This window comes from Felis catus, chromosome D2 (genome assembly GCF_018350175.1).
Source record: "Felis catus isolate Fca126 chromosome D2, F.catus_Fca126_mat1.0, whole genome shotgun sequence".
Taxonomy (NCBI): Eukaryota; Metazoa; Chordata; class Mammalia; order Carnivora; family Felidae; genus Felis; species Felis catus.
The window spans coordinates 31,949,360-31,967,933 of NC_058378.1; the positions used below are offsets into that span (position 1 = coordinate 31,949,360).

The window sequence follows — 18,574 nt, forward strand, 5'->3', positions numbered from 1 at the left end:
GACACTTCTGCCTCCGTTCTCATGTGTGAACTATATAGGATCTACCTTCAAGGGGTTGAGAATAAGCAGTTAGTGAACCACTTAGTATTCTCTAGAGTATAATGTACCTTCAGATGCTCGTTAACACCTGGCACGTGAGAGCTCCAGAAGTTCCAGTTCAAAGAAATATTCCCCTCAAACCCCAGGGGAGAAGATATTACAAAATGCAGTGAGCAACACTCATCTGTACCCATAGGAGTCCAGACACTAGTACCTTGGGATAGTGACTATCCCTCAGGAAGAGACCTTAGAGGGGCTTCTGAGGATGCTGGCAAGAGGTTGTTTTCCTCCGAGTGCCAGTTACATGAACGTTTGCTTTGGAGGTTTATCCAGCTATAGGCTTGATTTGTGCACATTTCTACATGTCTTATATGTACTAGGATGTTCGTGGCAGGCATGTCCAGAGTAAAATTATCTACAATTCCCCACATCTAGTATTAAAGGAAAAGGAGACAGTTTCCCTAGGAGCTAGGCTGTGTTAACAAAAGAGAAGGTAGTCAAGGATGTAGAAGGAAGTCCAGGGTACTGACAGGTGTAGGTTTTTACTCTGGTGGTAGTCAAACAGACACTTCTGTGACTATTTACTGTCAATGGTATTCGTGAATTGTTTATGCTCTTTAGTAAACAGAAAAGTGTTACAGCTTAAACTTGGGGAAACCACAGGGTCCTTCATAGGTTACCCACAGTTGCCCAACTGCTTTGCACCCGGATGCACTGGGACTTGAAGTGGCTGATGGGTGAAGGAGGAACAGAGTCAGACTTTCCTTCCCACTTAAGAGCCAAGCAGCTAAGAATTGCCACCCTTTCTTGTATATAGCTCTCCAGCAAGTGTGCTAGACCCACTCAGACACGTCCACATGGATTGATCTCAAACTCCCCCTTTAAAAAGTCACTCAGCTAGTTTAAGGCTTTCAGATACCTAATTTACTTTTAGTGGCTCATGCCTAACGGAGGTTTTTAGCTTAGAAGAAGCCATTAAAAAAGCTTAGAAGAAACTAAGCAGCATTTCGTGTTGAACAGTGCAGTTGGTTGGGTTAGTAGTTAATACTAGCCTTTTCAACAGACCTGACTCTGTGGCTGAGAAGAGTCTCATTCGCATCCCTGTTAGACTGTGAGGGTTTCTGGTCACCTGGTTCCTTTATGCCAGTTCAGGGACTGAGGCTCCCTTGGGATTGTGCCAGGAGCCTCCTCAGAGGGTACTACTCAACCAAGAAAAAAAAGATCACAAGAGAAGCATAGGCTACCCTCACGCAAGTAGCCTACATCTGGTCATGCTCTACTGGCCACAACTCAGCCCGTGACCATAGTTAGGTCTAGGGGAGGCTAGAAACTGGCCAAGCTGGGCATCCAGGAGGAAACTTGCATGCTGGGGGAACCAACAATGTCAAGCACAAGTGTACACCCTGAGAGTATGCATTTAAGAAAAAAAAAAAAATCAAGACTGGGGTCTTTGAAAGCTGAGTAGGTATCTAATATACCCCACTAAATCCTATTTAACAGAACATGTTTTAAGAGTCATTGACCATTTAGAGGAAACTAGAGTTTTACTGACAGGATCAGTAGTTTCCTTTTAAACAAACTGCTTGTCTGATCAGATCAGTGTAAGTACAAAATTCAAGGACTTTAGAAGTCGGACTAATAGGTCCCCAGTGCCTCAGAATTCTGCTTTTCCTTAGCATTAAGAATCTTGAGTACTGGCATTTCAGAAGCATCTCTTAAAAGTGGTTCTATGTGGGTGGGTATATATGTATATATACACATGTATACATATATGTATATATAGGTTTTAACCTGACAGCATTGTTTTGCTCAGGTTTCAATCTCCTACTTATTCTCAAAGGCCAACGATCTTACTCCCAGGCAGCTGTGACCTATACAAACTAATGCTGTTTTATGGATTTCTATAGAAGCACTCCATGTTCTTTGAGCACCTGTAATGCCATGCCTTGTAATTGCTGCAGGACAGTGGTCTCCAGGAGACCTTTCTGTATATTTAGCTGACCACCACGAGGATGTTTCAGTTGGCTTCCATCAGCTAAAGTTATTTAAGGAGACTATTTTTGGTTAAGATAGAACTGGTAGGTGAAGGCAAGGAATCCTGCATTTATGCTGCTTTTTAATGGGCTAGCTCTTTAGAGAGAACGCTGCCTAATTGCAATCCCTAGGAAGTAGACCTAGATCCTAATCCATGTGAAGTTCAGCAAGCAGCAGTACACCTCTCTCGATGGTAGTACATGGCTATGGAAGAGGCAATCTTCAAGAAGTAAACTCGAATTTCCTTTCAGAGCCAACCACAGACTTACAGGAAACACAGGGAAGGAAATGTATTGAAGTACACCAGAGATACAGTTGGCAAAGTCCCAAATGGGGAGGATTCTGTAGGACAGGTGAACCTGGTTCAAAAGAATTGAAAGGAAAGATGGAGAAGCCTATATATGGAGACAAGACTCCAAATGTGATAGCATATAGACTCTACAAAGGACCCTAATTCCAATTAGGGGTGGAAGGAACTAGAAGGTAACTGGTAAAACAGGACTCTGGAGATTAGGGATCACTTTGTTTGGTTGCAGTAGTATAGTTAGGGTTCCCTACCCAAGTCCTGTCTGAGAAATACTGAAGTAGTTGTAATAAGTTTAAGGAGCAGGTATTTTTAGAAGTAGGACTAGTCAGCCTTCTGTTTATAGGACACTAGGACAGGAGATAGCCAATTTGATATGCTCCCGAGTCCTTTTCTGAGGCTAATGTGGGAGAGGCTTCCCAGAACAGCACCTAGAAGGTCACAGCACATTTCTCCAGAGAAATTTTTAGTACCCCTTAGGCCAAGGGAAGGTCAAAATGGCTGGATCTAAGTCAGGCTAGCTCATTTAAGCATCCTATTGCTCTGTCTACCTCCAGGAATATCCGGCTTCCCCCTCCTCCCCTCCCCAGCACCCACAGCCACACAAACAAGGATCACTCCATAGAACATTTAAGAGCCAAAAGCCTATGCCAGAGCCCCAAGAAAACATGGCAGAGAACTTCCTGGATCAAGCAGGATTAGATGCTAGTGTATCCGGACCATCTTCTCCCATCCCTAGCACCCACCTCACATTTGTGACCAACAGATACACATGGGTGTGAGAGCACGTTGCACGTGCTTGTCTCCATTCTGACAACTGTTCTCTCCTTAAGGTGGCAGGAAGAACTTTGTCACCGGCCTATGTATAGTCTATAATGACTGATCTACCTTCTTACACGATGTTCTCCTATAAAGCCTAGTTCTCTGCCTACATCAAACCTTTTGCGTTTCTCTACAATCCCCTATCTTAGGTAGTCTTGTATGTTAAGGATAATGGAGAGGGTGATCCCATAGATTAATAGGGGACAGCTCTCATCTTGAGGCTCCATAAGATACCACCCTTATTTCTTCCCCTCTATTGTGCAAGAGTTGCTCTACTCCATCTTTACTTCTTTATGTGGTCCAGCCAAGCTTCTGGTTCCACTATTTTAACAGTATCTATGGGCACCAAGTTACCCATTTTGATAAGGGCGAGACAGGATCCCATTCAACTCAGACACCCACATTTGACTTCTCTTGCTTTCCTTTGATCACCTTGTGGTAGTCTTTGTTCTTCAGTCTTCACGACCACCTACTTTCCCCCTTTTGCCTGTGTCCCTGCCCAACCATTAAGCGCAGAGACTTTCCTAGGTGCCCCATTTTGGCACATGGGCAGTTTGGGAAATGGTTTGCTAATTATATGCTCCCTAGACCATGAATTCCACGTTTACCTTCAGGGTACAGTCCTTGCTTCAGGGGATTCTAAGTTCAGTGGTCTTAATTGCCTGTTTGAGGTTTGTACTGATGTCCCATAGGCAATACAAACCAAGATTGCCTGGGACTGAATTAATGACCTTCCCCCTGAATCCTCCAACTAGCACACGGCTGTTTAACTCATTAACTTAGCATATCTACATGCTTAATTTTGATTACCTAGTATTTGACACCACTTAGTTGTTCCTTTTCTCCTAAATTCACCACTAAGCCCACTCGCTTCTATCCAAATCTTAAATCCTTCCATTTTTCCCTTCAGTATTTCCAGCCAGTACAAGCTAGGAAGCCAGCCCCTACAGTGCTTTATCTTGCAACCAGAATGACCTTTACCATAACTGAGGACACCTACCTATTTCAATGGCTAGGTATTCTTAACATGACCTTAAGTCCTGGATGGGAGTCGAGGACTAGGAAACAAGCCATTCTGGCTATCTTAAGCAAGATTAAGTTTAAAAGGGCTTTGAAGACTAGCAGCTTTTAGCTGTCTGAGAAGGATTGTCTGAATAGCACCATGAAACCTGCCCACTAGGAGACCGGATACCTCTGCCAGGACCTGGAAGGTGAGAAACTAAAGCTACCCAAATTCCTTGACCCCTACAAGCTAGTGCCAGTATTAGAACACCTCTCAAACAAGAAGGATACTCTCAGATCCTGGCTTGCTAAGATAGACTCAAGTGGATCTAGTTGGCAGAAACTGACTGCATGTCTAGTCTTAACTAGAAGAAGTAAAGAGATCAAAGATTGGTTTCCCGTTTTCTGCAGTACAGGAAGCTGGATCTACCATGTTTACTATATATACACGGTTCTTTCCCCTAATCTACCTTTAACCACATTTTATGCCTCTTTGTCCTTTAAGGTGTATTTTATTGCCTAACACTACCGCCCACCCTCCTGCCTTCATAGCTCAAGGACCAAATGGAATTAGGGTGGCTTTTGAGCTCTGAGGGGACCAGCCTGGAGGACTGGAGGTAAAGATATCCAAGATCCGCCAGATATCCTTCAGGACCCAACCAAGAGGCTAGGTCAAAGAACAGGAAGTCCTAGTATACCTAGGCTGGTCTTCTACATCCCAACAACCCCATTATTTGTGCTATGGCCCAGGGTAGTTGCAGTTCTATACTGAAATCCAAGGGAGATCGAGACCTCAGCCTCATGGTTAGAGACACACCAATTCTTTCTAGTCATAGAACAGCTGTTTAATAGCTATGGTCTCGCCATTCTATAGTCTCACTAGCAGTGTGAGAGGGTACTGGCCCCACCCCAGCTCCTCACCGATGACTGGTTCCATTATTGGTCTTTGTTGTCAACATACTGAGTGAAATGGTATTGGTAGATTGCCTAGGTCAATCCACTTGGGTCCTTGAATGGGTTGTATGCACCCCTTTGTTTCTGACCCTATCCCCGTCTTTACCACCTGTATCGAGCATGCCCCTGACCCCTACTCCTGTAATAGTTCAGCTGATGCTTTTATTGGTATAAAGCAAAGCTGATGAAGTACATTCTTGTAATACAGGTCTATTTGAAAAAGACTTGTTCTAGATCAGCATTGACAAGTCAACTTTTGCTATCAATTTGATTGGGACCACGAAATTTGAACCTCAGGTCTCCAGAGACAAAGTTCTATTTTTCTTATTAAAGCTGTACAAATTTTCATACCGGGTTTAGTTTTATAAGTCTTAAGTTTCCTCATCCTTTGTACCACCAGAATATTCTCAATTACTGCCTCAGTCCACAAAACCTAAGATCATTACTATCCAGACCTTTATAGAAAAGGTTTGCCAACCTATGTTCTCAGGGAAAAGAGATCACAAAAACTTCTAGCCTACTCTAGGTCAGCAACATACTTAAGTTTTCACATCTAGAATATAATAGAAGAGCTCCCCCAACCCCAGACAGGCAGGATATTTCAGTTGAAGATGAGACCATACTCACGTCCAGGTGGTCTTTGGATTTAACAGACCAAGAACCGAAACTGGACAACAGCTAATTTAGGCTGGAAGGAACAGCGACCCCAAACCTCAACATCCTTAGCTAACTTGGTTGCCTTCGTTTGCTATTAAGTTGTCTCCTTGCAGTTTCCCTAAGCCTCTCACTATTTCCAGAGAAAAGATTCAATTTACAGGCTGTGAAGATCCCACATGGGAACACAGAAGCATGGGAGGTACTGCCATCTCACAGCCCCTGAAGCCTTATTCACTAGAACGGTTTTAAACTTAGGTGTGAATTCCAAAAGTTAGCTATGGCTGGTTACTTAAGATTAGCTCACTTGAGAGCTGGCAGATCAGGTGATAGGAAGTAAGAGCTGCGTCAAGAGACCTGTTACATTCACTTTCAGTCACCAGATCTTGGTAACACCAATAGATCAGGCTTTCTCCAGGAGACCGGAGGTTTTGTCTTGATACTATGGCATTAAAGGCTTAATTAAGAAAGTAGATTCAATTCCTTGCCTCCTTCCACCCTCCCCTAGTTACTCTACAGACTGAAGGTATTTATAGCCCACCATACTCAGATTGAGGACTGGGCATAAAAGTGGACCAAACAAGCACTCCTTTTTAAGTCTTTACACAGTGAAGTGTAACCTTTAACTGTAAACATTTTAAGACCAATTTATGCAGCCTTCCCTACAAGTGGAATACAGGTCTCTTTGAATGCCTGCCTCCATAGGGACTTTCTAGAAAAGCCCCCATGTCTGGTAGTCCTATGATACGGAGTTATTAAAACTCAGGACCAAAGCAAACCTGCAGCTCCAGCAGGACATTGCAGGGAAGTCACGGAAGCATAGTCTGTGTGCTCAAGACAGAACTCCAAAGTCAGAGATTGTGGATGCACACCCCAGGCCTTTGAGGGCAGGGGAGAAGTCCAGTATTGGCCACAGCATTAGTTAGGGTCCAAGGAAGTAGGAGCACCAGTGATAGCAGCCCCACAGGAATTTCAGAATTGAGAGGCTATCCTACTTTTATAGGCATTTGAAGTTCTGTACTGTTAAAGCTAGTAGAAAAAAGGAATAATGTTTGACCTTGAGGGTAAGAAATCCATTAACATCCAAGTCATGAGTTAGGAGAGGATGGAACAAGAATATTTAGGCTTGTTCTTTATCAGCCATATCAAGATTCCACTGGTGACTGAAAAAAAAAAAAAAAGAAGGTCAGCAGCACTTAAAGTGGCAAGGGTTATCTAGAAGATACAGGGAACTCCCACTAAAAGAAGGAATGCCAATATAAGAGATTGACTATAGCAACAGGTAGTTCAGAAAAGACTTACAGATAGGGTATACTCCTTTATTAGTCAGAAATACAGGTTTGTAGGGTCATCTTTTACTGATCAGGTTAAGAAGGGTGTGTTCTGGTGGAGATCTGGAGGTAGAAACATAGTCCACTCTGAGGAGTGGTAGTCTTTCAGGACACCAAATACCCTTATAACGCAGCATTCCCAAGTTAGGTACATACCTCAGATCTTGAACATGTAAGACATTTAAAGGCCCTCCATTCCTCACAGCAGTCAATTAAGCATGAACAGGCAAGCTGCACTGAATGGAGGGCTATGCCATTAGCAGTTAATGCCTAGACTTCTATAGCAACAGCATGAAGCAGTTTCAGAAGTGACCAGGAGACATGTGCCTACTATTTATGTAGATACATATTCTAGCCACCCTCCAGGATAAACTCACTCCTCCCAGCATAGGAATTTTCCCTAGACAGGAGTTTAGTTATTCTCCACAATAGAGTGAGGTGGGAATCCCTGCTGCTCCAAGGTGTCAAGGACACCACAAGTCTGACACTAGTGGGGTAGCCCATGACCAAAACACAGGCCAAGAGACAGCCATGCTTGTTGGTTGGAGAAGCTTCTCCAGTTCAGAGCCCAAGATCTATAGACCCAGGCCTAGCTTCCCTGGGCCACATGTTATTAGAGCACTTATTTGGGATTTGAGGTTCTCCTGATGGCTGTGAATTCTTGAAGCTTCTACAGGAATCTAGAAAGAGCTGGACATTAAGTTTTGACATAGGAAGAAAGGAGCACAGAATACTTCAGGTAAGAGCAAGACCTCAAACCAAATTCATATGCACCACGGCCAAGAGTTACCAGCAGGTTGGTCAACTGGTAGAAGGCTAAGTTTAACTCAAGTCAGAGTCCCTGGAGTTACTGGCTTATCATTGGTTTAGGGACTCCTCCAGAACTCAGGAAAACACGGAGTCAGCAGCGAACAGCAGGTCCTCTGAAGAGACCAAGCTGAGAAGGCCAGCTCTATCCAAGCCAGAGGTAATTCTTCCCCACACAGACCAGAGAGGTTAGAACCCCAAACAAAATCACAGAGGGGAGAACAACTTCAAAGCCCTCTTTAAAAAAAAAAAAAAAATGTGGCCGGAGAGCTGGTATCCAGCAGAGCTAGGGAGAGAAGGGGACAGCTTGCCTTCCCCCAAGTATACAACCTCCACTTGGGAACAAGCCAGGCAGTGGTGAGGGTTCTAGTGTTCTGTATGTTGTACCTGAGGCTGAGTCCCCAACCTATACTGGGGGCTAGGGAAAAAGGGGGCCCCACCTCCTGACTGCACTTAGCTTCTGCCATAAGTCCTGTCATGCTTGGTTATGGCTTTGGCTTAGACATGGAAGGCCAGCTCCACCACAAGAGGCCCAGAGACAGCCTGGGTCCTTTTGCCATGTGAGCCCTCCAAATCATGGGAGAGAGTGGCTGCATGCCACGTTCTGTGACCAACAGAGATAAAGCTATTTAGATGAAAGCCAGTTCTAGCATGTGAAGAACTTGAAGTGATGGTTCACGCAAGAACACTGAGCAAAGTCAACAACTCCTTAGATCCATTAGACCATTGGGGTCATAAAAGCAAGCTGCTGTCCTAAGACATGGAGACAGATATACAGAATCACAGCCAAGGCCAACTTCCCTGCAGAAGCCACTGGAACTGGTAGGAACACTTCGACAGCCTGCTGGAGGCCAAGTTGCTAGACTAGCTTGAAGTGAGAAATTCTAGGGGTTGCAGTGGTGGGGGTCCCTTGCTTTTGTAGAGTTTTACCTTCATAAATCCCACCGGGTTCTCATGGTTAAGGTCAGACAAGAAAAAGTCTCCTCATTTCAGGCAGATGGAAGGAAAGGGTTACCATTTTGCGATCTGCCCAGAACATCCTCCAGGACAGAGGCTGGTCTTCCAAGGACCACTACATCAGGAGTCTTACTTAAGAGAAGGCTAGTTGGCCAACTCCAGTCCTTCTCGTCTTCTCTGAAAGGAGAAAGGAAGCCGAACTAGGCTTCTGAAGTTCAGCCTAAGCACTCAGGCCCACTAGAAGTTCTAAAGCTTAGTCAGGAGACTACGCATTACTTTCGCTATGGCTTACCCCTATACCCAATAGGGCTCTAGTCTAGAGTGGGTTACAACAGAGAGCCATAAGACATAGACCCTATTTTAAGGAGTTCATAGGGAAAGTGCGGAACAGTGGAAGAGGAAACTAAAGCCTCCAGTCCTCACAGCTACCTCCATATTTTGTCCAACCTAATCATATCAGCCCCTACTTTCAACATTCACCACTCCCTCACACGGCATGTCAAAAAGGCATGAAACACCATCTAAGAGTAGACACCAGTAAGATTCAGATAGACCAATTTGGGAGTTAGCAAATACAGAATTTAAGATGACTGGTGAATAGGTTAAGGGCTCAAACAGAAAAAGGCAATACACCACAGCAGAGGAGTAACATGCAGAGATGGAAACTCCAAGGATTAAACGCTGGCGATCAAGAACACGAATAGAATGCCTTTGTTGGGCTCATCAGTAGAGCCGACACCAAGGGAAGGAATGGAGAACTTGAAGTTAGGCCAATAGAAGCCTCATCCTCAAATACAAAGAGGAAAAACTTAAAAATGGACCCAAATCCCTGACCAGCAGGTGTTGAGTTAGTTTTCTTCCCCAAAGATTCAGGAGCAAAGTGTTCCTGGAATGAAGAGGCTCCTAGATCAGCCACACATCAGGTCCTCGATCCCTAGATCCTGTCCGTAGCCAACAGGCAGAACTCTAAAGGCTTCTCCATTCTCTACACATCCCTACCTCTCTGGCTGCACCTGAGGACCAGCTGGGCTTCCCTGCCCAGTCTGGCCTCCTGGCTTGGGTCAGTGCTGGCCTCTTTTCTGCTGGCTTACTTGCGCAGGAGGAATAGAGAACAGGTAGGCTCTGTATTCCTGTACTTGTTACTTTCCTCACAGTTGAGGCATGTTCTTGATGATCTCCCAGAACCTTAGGGAGACTGCCCAGTTTCAGTGCATCCTGATGCCCTAAGCTCAAGGCAAGGAGCAGTTAGCACTATAGACCTGCAACTCTCCTTTGTAAGGACTCTGAGGCATATTCTAAATGGCCAGGTATCCTAGTCTTGTTAGCCCCATCCTGAAGCTTCCTCCCCTGCAAGGGGAAAACCTACCCAGATGCCATGTCCAAGGCCAGGCAAGTTATCTGCAGGTAAAGTGGGCACTTGGCCTATTCAACATGGCCCTAGATAGACCTTCCACTTCTTCCCATAGCCTCTGGTCAACACAATGGAGGGATAGACAGTCAGGAATCACAAAGGATGCCCAAAGTCTTGGCTGGCAGTTTAACCTGGGTTCCCTTCCCAGATACCTGTACTTTGCCACAGGAATTCACTCTTATCAGTAGGGCAGTATCTTATGCACCTAAGATCAGACTTTAAAGACTAGGAATTCTTAAGATGAAAGAGTCTAGAGAAACCAGTCAAGAATTAGAAGTTTTAGCAGCACTGGATGTTAAGTAAACCCAGCCTTTTCACCAAGAAAAAACAAAGCCAGCTTTCTTCCTTCAAGTATCGAAAGCAAAAGGCAAAGCTGATAGAGGGTAAGGGACTGGGCCTCCTGAGTAGGCATCAAGCAGCTGTGACAGTTAGGGAATAGGACTAGGAGCCCCAGGTAGATCCTGGATGTTTGGGAGCAGGAGGGTTAGTCCCTAACACAACTGGAACCTAGGAGGGGCCACGGGAAGAGAACATCTTCTGACCAGTACAGACACCCACAGAAGGGGACCAGGATGTTCACATGGCTTATGCTTTACTGGATAGCAGTCTACCCTGACTTGATCTAGGACACCTTTCTGGTCTTGGTCACAGTACCATCTTCTCTGGCCCCAGGAAAGCCGCTGGAAGGTCTAGTTGAAGGACCTTGATCTTTCTTCTCCAATACTTCAAGTCCTACCAGGTGTATAGTATTTGTCCCACCTGTTCCCTAGAAGTGGCTCATGAAGCAGAAGCCAGAAAATAAGGGATTAAGCCTTCATCTCCAGAGGCACTAGCACTCAAGCCTCGAGCCAGTATGGTTTTCTTCCATGACCTCCAAAATGAAAGGTACCTGCTGGTTAATTGTACCCTCCAGGTCCTAAAGCAGCTCTCCCAGCTCAAGGTTAAGCTTCCCACCTTATTGTCCCTAGTATTGGAAACTTCACCACCCCCAGCTCAGGAAGCAGAAGACCACCTTTCTTCAGGTTAAGTTTCAGCAAAAACCTAGAATTGAAATGGCTTTCAAGACTCCAGTGACTTCCTTTATGCCCAGAGCCAGGACTCAGATCTTCCAAGTGTGGTCAGACACAGAAGAGAATGGGACAAAATGTTGAAAGTGGCCTAGAGCTTTCCAAAGGAGACAAGCCCAGATAGCCAAGAAGTTCAAACTTCAAATAGACGATCAAAATTGATACACCTAGACTTTAAGTCATTAGGTCAAGCCCCAAAAGCAGTCAAGGAAAAGACCATGAAGATTCATGATGGACTTCTCAAAAAAAGAGAGCTGGAAGACTAGGATGACCTCTACAGTCTAGAGGGAAAGCCTCCCGACAAAGGTCCTTCAAAACTTATGAAGGAGATTTAGACAAAAGCTGAGAAGTTTACCAGCTAACCAGCTCTAAGTAGTATGGGCAGTTAAGCCCAAAGGCAAGGGTTTTCGGGTGGAATCCCAAGCATCTGGAAGGAACACAGTTCACAGGGAAAGCCTCAGGTCAGAACGAAGTGTCTCAATTCAGAAAAAGTAGGACCACGTAACCGAAGCTGTGAGAAGTTAGCATGAACACCACGGTCCCACAATGAAGGCTAAGGTGCATATCCGAGTAGCCGGTTACTAGAACAACTTCTCCCTGCAGGGATGGAAGACCTGGACAAGGCTCACCAGGTCTTTGGGCACAGAAGACTGTAGTAGGCTTTCAACAATGAAGGTAATTAAGTCCTTTGGATCTTGCAAAGGATTTTTCATCTTCCAAAGATGCTGGACCTGATTGTACGTACAAGTCCTTACACAGGGTTTCCTAGGCCTTTCCACTGGCCCAAGATCAGCTGTTGGCCAGTCTTTGCATTTAGCAGTGAAGACACCAGGTCTGGTCTGGATGTCCTCACAACACTTGAGCAAGCAGAGACTGGAAAATGGGAATAAACCAAGGAAAAGACAGGCCTCAGGATCAAGGGTCGGCAGCCTTGCCAGAGAGTCAGCGAAAGCCTAGGGGACCTTCCATAAATAGTTTAAGGTAGTTTAGAGAGGCAGTTATAGGAAAGCAGCAAGGACCTAGGAATTTCACCATGTACCTCTTAGTACATTTTGTTAAATATTTGGTTTCGAGTTGCTAGAATGGTCACAACCAACAGTCATGTATATAAGACTTTGTCAAACTCCTTTGGGAAAGGAACAAGGAGTTGGGTCCCGTTCCTGCTCTAAGAATGTTGATCACAACCGCCAGCTCCTTCTACCAGGATCAGGCCAAGACAAGGAACAAGGTGGAGAAAAAGCTGAGCACCCTCAGGGTGGGGGCCATGTGAACCTGTGAGGTGGGGGCTCTCCTCCAGGACAGGAGGCAGCCTGACAGGCTGTGGAAGTTAGGAACCAAAGTCATTCGACTTTTGCTTCCCCATCTCCCCCAGGACATTGGGACAGGTCCTGCCCTCTACCTGGCCTTCTACAGGTCTCTCACTCATGCCTCCAGACCAGGGGTCTTCAGGAAGACAGCCAGGCAGAAGCCCTGAGCTAAGAACAGAGTCTGGGAATCGCTTGGCAAAGGAACCTCCTCCCTTCTGCCACCTTCTCCCCAACACTGGGAGATTGCAGTCTGACTCCAGCCTAATGCCCTTCTGCCTGGCAGGCCCTGCCCTAAGGGGGGCAAGCCCTTTGTGGGGTGAAGGGTGAGGATTAGCTGGGTTCCCAGCATCTGCTTACTCCATCCCGAGGCTCTCTCCCCTCCCACCCATCATCTACACCAACTCAGCGAGCCCTTGGAGCATCTGGCCTCCTTTGCCCCTCACAGACCTTATTGGAAGTAGGCACTGCCACTAGTGAGAAGGACTTCAATTAGTTCGAGATGGCCAATTCTAGCAGATTCCAGAGGTAGAAGCTTTAAGCACAACAAGGGTTTTAACTGTATCAGCTGTATTAAGTTAGGCATGAAAATAGATAATTGAGGACCCCACTAAGGAACATACCACAGTAACTTGAGGTTGAAGGGTCTCGCGGAAGGAGAGCAACGTAAGAAAAGCAAAGACATGGAAGGTAGGCCAATATCCAGGGAGGCGACAGCTCAGTAGTATGTCGAGGAAAGCATCCCAAGGTTCAGAGATGTTGACCGTAAACAGGGCCGCAAGGAAGGAAGAGAGAAGGAAAACCCCAAGGCCCAGAGGAGTTGGCTGGGAGATTCTCTTACTTTACTATGAAGTCAGAAGCTGGAGGAAGGCAGATGCACACTGTGACAGCTTTGGGGGGGGGGGTCGGGATGGGTGAGCAGGGGCAAGGCCAGGCTCTCTGGAGGTGGTGAGCTTCCAGAGAACAGAGCAAGGAGATGACTGCCAGGACACACACAGCTGCACCTGCCTGGGGACAGACCTCCTGAAGCCCAGAGAATGGCCAAGATCCGGGCACCTAAACGAGGGCCCATCGCAGCAAGGCTATGGTCAGAAAGGCTCGTCGTGGCCAAAGCAGAAGCACCCCATCTCCCCGTAGGGGCTGCAGAGACAGCCAGGGGCGGCTGTGGGAACAGAGCAGCCTGGCTCATGGAGCCCCCAGTGCCGACCCAGGCCTGGGAAGGGCAGGGCTGCCCGGCTGAAGGGTCTGCTTAGCCAGCTGGGGAGGAGGCCCCTCCTAGACATTCGATGCCGTTTAACCAGCTGCTTGTACTTAGCTTGGAGCCAGCCTCCCTCCAGCCCCTTGCGGTAACTTGTCCTTCCACACATAGCCTACCCACTCTCCTCGCCCTCAGCTTTCATTCTAGAGAGGCCTCAGCTTCCTCGGTGGAGCTCAGCTGGGTGTCCCACAGCCCGGCTGCTCTCCAGAAAGGGGAGGGGCACTAACACCCTTCATTGCGGTCAGGGTGAGAACATGATTACCCACCGCCCCCCCCCCCCCCCCCCGCAGCCACCCCACCTCCCTTCTACTCCGTAGAGAACCCTTAGGCCTGCTCTTCCCCAGCAGCCAGCTAATTTGGCCTCTCAGCTCACAGAGCAAGACGGTCTTCATCCTTGGCTCTAGCACCCGTCACAGGGCCAGGATCGTGCTTCCTGGAGGCAGGGGCCTCCGAGGCAATCCAAGGGGCTGCCCCAGGCCAGAGACCAGGGACACGGGGGGAGAGGGGGAGAGAACCCCACCCAGTGTTTGGGAGATCTCCTGCCAAGGAGGCATGTACATCTGAGCAGCTGGCCAAGAGCTGTGACTGCTCATTGAGGAAACAAACACGTAGCCTGGTCTCCTCGGTCAAGCCCCCTGGTCCTAGAGCTCTCAGCCATTCCTTCTCCAGAAGGCACAGCTCAAGAACACGGCTGAGCAGGTCCTCGGTATATCCGACTGAGGGGATGTTTCCTGGCGCTGGTCCCAGAGTAGGGAGTCCTCAAGCCACCAGACTAGACTTCCAAGCTTCAGGGCCTCCTGGCCACAAGCTCATCTTCCCCAGGCAGCACCAAGGAACAGACCAAAGTTCTGCCTGCTTTACACACCAAAGCCCACCAGCGAAGCCTGGATGTTGGGGCAGCAGGTAGTCCAAGACTAGGGCTCCCACATAGGAGATGCACACCCAGGACCTGGGTCTCCACGTAGCGCCGCATTTCAAGCGCCAGACTCCTGGCAGATGCACTGAGCTTTCATTCGCCAGCTCTTTCCCGAGAGCCACGGACTGAAACCCCATGTGGGTCTTCAGGAGAAAGCGAGGCTGCTGGCCACCTTATCATTGGCTTAACAAGCCAAGTAGCTGCTTAAAGACCCCGATCTCCTTTCCAAAACCCAGCCCTGCTCAGAAGGGACTTAGTTCTAACAGCCAGGCCTGAAGCATGTGACCCCAGGTGCAACAGGAGCATCCTCGGCAATCCCGCCGGTGACATTACTCAGACATCCGAGGCAGCAGGTAAATGGCAGCCCCTTTAAGAACAGGAGTGCAGGGCCCGGAACCGGTCTCAGCTCAGCAGCCAATGTCAGGACAGCCTCTTTTTCCTGGCCAGCTCTCCGAGATCTGCCCAGCCCAGACTGGCCCAGACCTCCTTAGGAACGCAGTCTCTATCCCACACACCCGGAGTTCAGGGCCATCCAGAGACTGCACCCAGCAGCCACTCCCCTCCACCTCTTGGTGGGGTCTGCTCCAGCCGCACACTCCGTAGCCAAGGTCAGGGTCCCTTCTAGACCGGGCTCCAGCTTCCTTTCTCCTTCCTACCTCCACTTTCATCAGGCGGAAGCCCTGCACAGCTGTGCCCCAGGGCTTTCTCCGCTCTGTAGTACTTTCTTTCAAAGTGGCTGCTGGACTGAGCACCATAGGCACCTCCCCTCCCCCAAGCAAGGGGGATGCAGGATTCCCCCCACTGAGGCAGGATGCCAGGCCCCATCCAACCAGAGCATCATGGGGTGGGGGGGAGGGCAGGACACTGACTGAGGTGGGACCCACACCCCTCAGCGCCTGTGCCCCGGCTGGTAGCCTCCCCCCCGAGCGCTGGTTCACTAGGGAACCCCACAGAGGGCAGGCTGGCCCTCAGGGTTCCCACACGGTCCTTATCCGCAGCCCAAATCAAGGAGGCACGGCCAGTCACCCGGCCAGGGGTCTTCTCCCAGCCCAGAGCAAGCACATCACCTGGAGAGGCAGCCTTCAGCTGTCAGGAGATCACATCCCGTAGCCCAAACCTTCGGTCACATCTCCTCTCCTCTTTGCTCGGTGTGCGTGTCCTCCCAAGGTCATGGCTGTTGTAGAGCCTAGAGTCTCCTTCAGTCCCAGGCAGTCAGTGCTCCTCACCCACTGGTCATGGCCCACGAGCTTTACCCTCTTCACTCAGACGCAGAGCACTTCAGCCCTAGGTGGGCAGGCGAACCCATCAGCCCAGGCAAGGGTCCACTTGACGGTTTTTATAGGGCTCTGATCCTGCCTCTTCTAGAACAGTAGTTCTCAGATGCTTTAACCTATATCAGAATCACCTGGAAGGCTCGTTAAGGCAAGATTGCTGGGCCCTATCCCCAGAGTTTCTGATTCCGTAGGTCTGGGGTAAGACTGGAGAGTTTGCATTTCAAACACGTTTCCAAGTGGTACCAATATTGTGAGTGTGAGGCCCACATATTGAGAAGCACTGTTCTAGAATTTCCAGAGATGCAGAGGACCTGCGCCTCCCCCTTTCACGAAGACACAGGTGCAGCTGGGTTTATAGGAATAGTTTTACTGCTCTGGGGTTGGTTCCTCAGGGTTGGATAAGGAGAGTGGGCCGCCGTGGGTTTGAAGGGCTTTGGGGCCCCTAACTCCACAAACCCCAAGGGCTACTGATGTCTCCTGGGAAGGGGAAGGCAGTGCTGGGCACTCGTCCCTTTCCTACGTCTGGGCCCTCCTGGAGCAGAGTCTTGGCAGGTGGGAGAAGACGAGGTAAAGAGGGGGGTGGAGAATATGGGGAGCACACCCTGGAGAATAGAGCTGATGCGTCCCCTGCCCAGCTCTGCCACCAGCTCCCCCGGGACGTGGGTAGTCGCTTGCTGGGGCTGGGCCACGTCTGTCATCAGTTCAGCTAACCTTTACTGAGTGCGTGCTGTGTGGCGGGCACCGTGTGCTGGGAGGTGGCCGTAGAAGTTGTAGCCCTTTGTTGCCTGGGGGAGTGACAGGAAAGGGGGCGAAGGCAGGCGGCGGAGGGAGCCCCTCCTGTTCCCCTGCTGGGGGTCCTTCCATCCGGGACCTGAAGACAGGGGAAAGGCAGCCAGGGGGAAAAGGCCAGCGCGGTCATTATGAGGCAAGCCGTCTCCTCAGCTCTGCAAAACAAGCACACCAGCTGTCTAGGGGAAAGGGTGATCCTTAGACGCGAAATTCAGCTTTAAAAACTTATTCTCCCCACCCCCGCTAGGCTCAGTCCGAGGCAAACTGCAGACTGCGTGTTTTATTATTTATCCTGAGCTTATAATTGGCCAAGTGTCATGTGGGGGCAGATATGCATGCCCAGGCTCCATCCCAGACCAGTGCCAGCAGACTGGGGGGGGTGGGGGCGGGGGGCAGGACCAAGGCATCAGGAGGCTCTCTGTGCAGAATCCTTGGTTGCTTGGGGAATCACCGGTCTGGATTAGGAGGAAAAAGATGTCCAAAGAGACAGGCAGAGATGGGCACTTCTGGTGGCTGGGGAGGCAGCACGTACAGGGGTCCTGGAAAGGTGAAACCCCGTGGTGACCACGGGCAGGGCAGGAGTAACAGAGTAGAAATGTGGGTCAGGCCCAGTTTTGCAAAGCGTTTTCCTTGCGAAGCCAAGGAACTTAGCTTTCTCCTCATGGCCGGTGGGGAGCCACTGAAGGTCTCTGAGGAGGGGCATGACATGTCAAAGCTGAGTACCAGCTACAGCAGCCTCAGCCTCCTCCCGCCTCTTCCCTCCCTCCTAGGTTTTATTGTTTGTATCATGTGATATCGAAGAAGAAGGGCTGGATCTCAAGAGCCCATCCTGTTAGAAGGCGTCGCTTCTAACGATCAGAGGCTGAGAACACTCAGCGCTGACTCGTGCCCCTTCAAAACCATTAAAAATCTCCGGTGTGGCCTTGGGCAAGTGAGTTAGCATCTCTGAGCCCAGTGGTCAAAGATAGCTCCTGGTGCCTGCCCAAGAACACAGTGTGCAGGAGCGTGCCTTGAACAAGCGAAAGCTGGGCCCAGAACAAGATACATTCGGTACCCGCTGCGGGAGGCGCGGAGGGGCCAAGGAAGCGGGTGATTGGGAGAACATCTGAGCAAGATCACCTCCTGTTAAGTCCCAAACCTGGCGAAAAGCGTCAGGGCGGGTGGAGTCAACACATCTATTTTTCATTATCCCCGAGCTCAAATGTGAGAAGACGGTAGCAGGGTGATGTGGGATAGAAAGCAGATGAAACATTGATAAGCGCCAGATTAATATTGCAGGAGGGGCCAGGCCGCAGGTGTGGAGGCAGGACCCTAGGGTCCCTCTCCCAGACGAGGCTTATCTGGAGTATATGCTTGGCAGCGGACTAAGGGGCTGGGGCTGGACGGGGCGTTACGACGAGGCGTTTGCTCTTCAGAATTCAAGCCTCGATTTTGCTGCGTGACCCGAACACGTGGGGTCGTCTCTCCGGGCTTCATCGGTGTTAATTCACCTGCTCCCCCTCATTAGGCTAGAACTCGAACCCTCACTTGGCTTACCATTCACACACTGCTCTGATCAGGTGGGCGTCCGTATAGGACCACATGTTGCAAAGCAGTAAGAAGAGTCTAAAATGAGCCATGAGAAATAAAAGGCCAATTGGAATAACCAGAA

General features: G+C 48.9%; 2 long non-coding RNA genes across 2 annotated transcripts; one reads left to right on the plus strand and one right to left on the minus strand.

The window, feature by feature from the left end:
- Positions 1-1,423: 1,423 nt before the first annotated feature.
- Positions 1,424-16,165, minus strand: LOC123380804. Its single transcript, XR_006587004.1, has 2 exons — positions 15,928-16,165; positions 1,424-6,972 (listed from the first exon to the last, which is right to left on the minus strand). It is a non-coding gene; the product is annotated as an uncharacterized LOC123380804 (long non-coding RNA).
- A 241-nt stretch (positions 16,166-16,406) lies between these two features.
- Positions 16,407-18,116, plus strand: LOC123381033. Its single transcript, XR_006587537.1, has 2 exons — positions 16,407-16,686; positions 17,694-18,116. It is a non-coding gene; the product is annotated as an uncharacterized LOC123381033 (long non-coding RNA).
- The last annotated feature ends 458 nt before the right edge of the window (positions 18,117-18,574 follow it).